Raw genomic sequence first — 6,734 nt, 5'->3', positions numbered from 1 at the left:
TGTGGCAAGGGGAACTTGACAACTTTTCAGTGTGCCACTTGGCATGTTTGGGAGAGTTCTAATTATTTATTTTAACTTAAAATAAATATTTATGTTCACTTTAAACCAAAACTAAATAAATGGGGACAATTATTTAATTTATGGGAAGGATATGGAATATTAATTATATGAGATTTTTAGAGGAGTGAACATTAATTAAATAATGAAGAACTATTTAATTTAATGTTGAATAAAGAGATTTTTTTATTTTTATTTTATTTTTAAGATCAAGCGTTTTTGACTGGAGCTATGAACCAGTGAGATCACAAGGAGGACCTCATCTCCGAATCGAGGGTCAAGGCATCCTCTTTGAAGCACCCTACAAACGAACGAAGAGTAATCGACCAACCAACATTGGGGGGACCAAGAGCACGCTCCAAATTTAGCATTCACTCACTCCTCGGCATGCACCAACAACGAATAACCTCTCCGGCCAAGTCAACAGACCGGTGCAATGAGAGATGAATGAACGACGGGGGCAAAGAGGGGCCAAGCCCCGTGCATTGAACTCACGACCTCCACTGGGGGAGGCTCGCAACACTACCGTTGCGCTATGGGGTGAACCCCATGTTGAATGAAGAGATATCAATTAAATAGTAAAATATTATTTAATGAATTAGAAAGTATGAATGGAGGAATTTGATGAGAGACTAGAGGAAGGGGGAAATTGACAAAGTGTCAATTTTAGGTGTTTATAGTATTGAATTGAAAACCATTTAGTTTGATAATTTTAAAATATATATTAAAAATAATTAAAATGTTACGTTGATTGAATTTACAGGTAAGTGCACAAAGATGGTGGTCAAAAAGGGGGGTATAAGTGGATACTTTTTTTTTGAAATCAGGTGAACCTGAACTTGGAGGCAAAATTTGAAAGTCGTCCACTCAAGATATGAAGATAATCAAAGAAAAAATATTGTAGTACTCTGAATCTAGTTTCCAAAATACTAAACTTTTTCAAAATTGGATAAGATCGAGGGGGTCAAATCCTTCGCGCACGAAAAACAGACCCTAATTTTTTCATAAAAACATAACATGGTGTTTGACGCACGCATCAAAAAAGTCATATTTAGATTTAGTATTTTGACAAATCCTTTGACAGAAAGATAGTTTAGAGTGAGCACTAGAAGATGTGTATTTTTTTGTAATTTTTTGTTGAGTATTTTTTTTTTTATGATTTTTCCGATGGAGCACATCTTGAAAATTAGGTACCTGTTCGTGCGCGAAGCATAAGTTGCACTAAAAAAATCGAAAATGCAATCTTTTTTTTAAAATTGTAAAGAATCAAGTTCACTACAATAATATATAATTTTTTAAAAATTTGGATAATTATATCAAAATTTATTAAAAAAATGGTGCACATATGTCTGTGAGAACTATGGAGACATTGGTAAAAGAAATTCAATAATAATATGTTATTGTTCAAATTTTTTTAAAAATATATGGTTAGAAAGCTCAGAAGATGGGTGAAAATTGGTGGAAATTTTAGAAATACCCACTTGATGATGTGTAAACATGATGATGACAAAGTCAAGAAACCAAGTTGATAATTAAAAAAACACGCCAAAAAGGAGGGAAATTGAGGGAAATCAAACTTTCAAACCATAGCTTTGTCATCCAGGCCTATTTCCAAGCCTAAATAGACAAAAACGTGTACGGGGTACCTATGGTATAAAAAGCACGTACGAGGTACTTATGGTGTAAGAAGCGTGTACGTTCTATCTTAACTATAAAAAGTGCGTACGTGCTATTTTTACTATAAATAACGCATACAGGCTAAGTTTGTTTAAATTTTGGGAGTGTGTATAATATGCTATTGTATATATATAATATGTGTATATACATATAATATATAATTTATACATAATATAAAAAATAAAAAATATATAATATATATATATATGTATATAATAATATATAATATATTAAATATATACACACACACGTGTGTATTATGTGTATTGTCTCCCTCTCTCCCCCTCTCAAGCGCGTACAAGGTGCCTTTCTCTCTTTCTCTGTCTCTCTCTCCCTTCCCTCTCTCTTCATCTCCCTCTCTCCCTCTCTCCCTCCCTCCATCCCCTCTCTCTCCAATATATCTTCTTTTTGTTTGCATATATATAAGGTTATAAGAATATTGACAAGGTGGTCGGTTTTCTTTTTTTTATTAAAGAAGATAGGATATAAAGTAGAATGTTTGAAGAAAATGAACGTATTGGTTTCTTTGGATCGTGTGGATGTATTGGTTGGATAATATTTATGGGTCATATGGTGTACTAAGGGGTCATATATTGTATTATGATCCCTTAGGTGTCATTATGGGTCATATGGTGTTCTATGATCCCTCAGGACACCATATGACCCCTTAGGACTCCATATGGTGTCGTTATGAGTCATATGGTGTCCTAAAGGGTTATATGGTATTCTATGACCCCTTAGGATACCATATGATCCCTTACATGTCATTAGAGGTCATATTGTTTCCTAAGAGGTCATATGGTGTCCTATGACCCCTTAGGACACCATATGACCCCTTAACACACCATATGACCCATAACGACACCATATGGTGTCCTAAGAGGTCATAGGATGCCATATGACCCCTCAAGACACCATACAACACATAACAACACCATATGGTGTCCTAAAGGGTCATTTGGTGTTTTATGACCCCTTAGGACACTATTTGGCGTCATTATAGGTCCTATGGTGTGCTAAGGAATCATATAGTTTCCTATGACCCCTTAGGATACCATATGACCCCTTAGATGTTGTTAGGGGTCGTATTGTGTTCTAAGGATCATATGGTGTCCTATGACCCATTAGGACACCATATGGTATCGTTATGTGTCTTATGTTGTCGTATGACCCCTAGGACACCTTATGACCACTTAGGACACCATATGGTGTCATTAGGGGTCATATGATGTCCTAAGGGGTCATATGCTCTCCTACGACCCCTTAGGAAACTATTTGACCCCTTAGGACTCCATATGGTGTCATTATGGATCGTATGGTGTCCTAAGAGGTCATATAGTGTTTTATGACCCCTTAGGACACCATTTGGTGTCATTATGGGTTTTATGATGTGTTAAGGGGTCATATGGTGTCTTATGACCCCTGAGGACTCCATATGACCTCTTATGTGTCGTTATGGGTCATATGGTGTCCTAACGGGTCATATGGTGTTCTATGATCCCTTAGGACACCATATGGTGTTGTTATGGGTCGTATGGTGTCCTAAGGGAGCATATGGTATTCTATGACCTCTTAGGACACCATATGATCTCTTAGGTGTCATTATTGTTTCCTAAGAGGTCATATGGTGTCCTATGACCCCTTAGGACACTATATGACCCCTTAAGACACCATACAACCCATAATGACATCATATGGTGTCCTAAGGGGTCATGGGATGCCATATGACCACTCAAGATATCATACGACCCATAACAACACCATATGGTGCCCTAAAGGGTCATCTCATGTTCTATGACCCCTTAGGATACTATTTGGCATCATTATAGGTCCTATGGTGTTCTAATGGATCATATAGTGTCATATGACCCCTTAGGATACCATATGACCCTTTAGATGTTGTTAGGGGTTGTATTGTGTTCTAAGGGTCATATGGTGTCCTATGACCCATTAGGACACCATATGGTATCGTTGTGTGTCTTATGTTGTCGTATGACCCCTAGGACACCTTATGACCACTTAGGACACCATATGGTGTCATTAGGGGTCATATGGTGTCCTAAGGGGTCATATGGTCTCCTACGACCCCTTAGGACACTATTTGACCCCTTAGGACTCCATATGTTGTCATTGTGGGTTGTATGGTGTCCTAAGAGGTCATATAGTGTTTTATGACCCCTTAGGACACCATTTGGTGTCATTATGGGTTGTATGGTGTGCAAAGGGGTCATATGGTGTCTTATAACCCCTTAGGACTCCATATGACCTCTTACATGTCGTTATGGGTCATATGGTGTTCTAATGGGTCCCTTAGGACACCATATGATCCCTTAGGACTCCATATGGTGTCAATATGGGTCGTATGGTGTCCTAAAGGGTCATATGGCATTCTATGACCTCCTAGGACACCATATGATCCCTTAGAGGTCATATTGTTTCCTAAGAGGTCATATGGTGTCGTATGACCCCTTAGGACACCATATGACCCCTTAAGACACCATACGACCCATAACGACATCATATGGTGTCCTAAGGGGTCATAGGATGCCATATGACCCCTCAGAATACCATACGACTGATAACACCACCATATGGTGTCCAAAAGGGTCATATGGTGTTCTATGACCCCTTAGGACATTATTTGGCATCATTATAGGTCCTATGGTATTCTAAGGGATCATATAGTGTCCTATGGCCACTTAGATGTTGTTAGGGGTTGTATTGTGTTCTAAGGGTCATATGGTGTCCATTGACCCATTGGACATCATATGGTATTGTTATGTGTCTTATGGTGTCGTATGACCCCTAGGACACCTTATGACCACTTAGGAGACCATATGGTGTCATTAGGGGTCATATGGTGTCCTAAGGGGTCATATGATCTCCTACAACCCCTTAGGACACTATTTGACCCCTTAGGACTCCATATGGTGTCGTTATCGGTCGTATGGTGTCCTAAGAGGTCATATAGTGTTTTATGTCCCCTTCGGATACCATTTGGTGTCATTATGGGTTGTATGGTGTGCTAAGGGGTCATATGGTGTCTTATGACCCCTTAGGACTCCATATGACCTCTTGTGTGTCGTTATGGGTCATATGGTGTCCTATGACCCCTTAGGACACATGCATGGATCCCTAGGATACCATATGACCCCCAAGAATACCTTTTGACCCTAGAGAGGGAGAGAGGGGGAGGCAATGGGAGAGAGATACACCTAAGAGAGGATGAGAGAGAGAGAGAGAGAGAGAGAGAGAGAGAGAGAGAGAGAGAGATCTAAGAGGTGTATAGAGGGATTGGGAGAGAAAGAGAGACCTAAGCGGTTAAGGGAGGAAATGTGAGAGAGAGAGAGAAAGAGAGGGTAAGAGATAGAGAGAGTTTGAGTGAGAGGGAGGAAGGGGTGGAAGGATATTACAAGAGACTAGAGAGAGAGAGAGAGGGAGAGAGTGAGAATGAGAGGTAATGAGAAAGGGAGAGGGGAGAGAGAGAGAATGAGAGAGAGACACCTGAGAGAAGGAGAGAGTGAGATAGAGAGAATGAGGATGAGAGGGAGAGACTTCAGAGATAAAGAATGGGAGAGAGAGAGAGAGAGAGAGAGAGAGAGAGAGAGAGAGAGAGAGAGAGAGAGAGAGAGAGAGAGCCAGAGATGTGATAGAGAGAAGGAGAGAGACTTGAGAGAAAGAGAGTTAGAGGGAAAGAAATACTTGACAAAGGAAGAGAAAGAGAGGGGGAGGGAGAGGGAGAGAATGAGAGAGAGAAACTTAAGAGAGGGGGAGAGAGTGAGAGATAGAGATATTTGAGAGAGGGAGAGAAAGAGAGGGATATATGAAAGAGAGAAAGATGGTGAGGGAGATGAGAAAGAGATGGAGAGATACCCGAGAGAGGGAAGAAAGTAGAGAGGGAGATGCCTAAGAGACAAAAAGGTAGGGGTTAAGGAAAAGAGAGGGGGAATGTAGGGAAGAGATGAGAGACATAATGCTGATATGAGCATGCTAAAAACTAAAATTTGACTAAGTCTGAAATTTATAAGAATACTCAAAAAACTAGAATCTGCATTATAACTCTTAGAGATCTGGAACCACTCTCAAACATCCTGACAATATATACATAAAATATAACTTAAAGTATAAGTGACATAATGTTATATTTTATGTATATATCCTACTGACAAACCTAATGGAATGTAAGTGAATTGCATTTTATTGACAAACGAAACCGCGTACGCGGTTTTAGCGGCTAGTATGCTTTAAACTGCGTATGCGGTTAGTATTCTTTAAATCGTGCACATGGTTTAGCTTTGGTTAGGCTCGGCAAAACGAGCCTAAACACGTACGAGGTTCTTTAAATTTGAAATACCCCGTGCGCGTTTTGGTGTTTTTCATGTTTTTTTTTGGTGTGTCCACTTTTCCGACCACCATCTTTGTGCACTTACCCTTACAATGGTTATGAATTAAATTGATTTAATTTTTTTAATTTTTAAGTTGAGAATGAAAAGGTTTTTTGTTATTGCAAATTTTATTTTTAACGTTTTAGTTAATAGTTTTAATAACTGTAAGTAATAAAAATAACATTATAATATAATAAAAATATAGTATAATATCATAATAATATCATAATATTATATAATATAATAATAATTAATAGCATGTAATAGTATTATTATTATTAATAATATATATAATATAATTTTTTACTTAAATATGTTTAATGTATAATTAAGCTAAGAATAAAAATAATGTTAAAATATAATATCAATATATTATTAAAAATATAATAATATACAATATTTTAATAAATGATATACTATATACTACATAATATGATATACTAATATAATATATGTAGTAATAATAATATTATAACATTAATACATAATACAATTATTTTATATAAAAGTTACAATTTTCAATGCTAGTTCATAATCAATTTTTCCCTATCACTTCAAAAATTATAAACCCGTTAGATTGTAGTAAAATAATTTTTCTATACTTTTTTGTTAAAA

The sequence above is a fragment of the Cryptomeria japonica genome, chromosome 7 (genome assembly GCF_030272615.1).
Source record: "Cryptomeria japonica chromosome 7, Sugi_1.0, whole genome shotgun sequence".
In the NCBI taxonomy this organism is placed as follows: domain Eukaryota; kingdom Viridiplantae; phylum Streptophyta; class Pinopsida; order Cupressales; family Cupressaceae; genus Cryptomeria; species Cryptomeria japonica.
Note: the sequence above shows the minus strand (reverse complement) of the source record.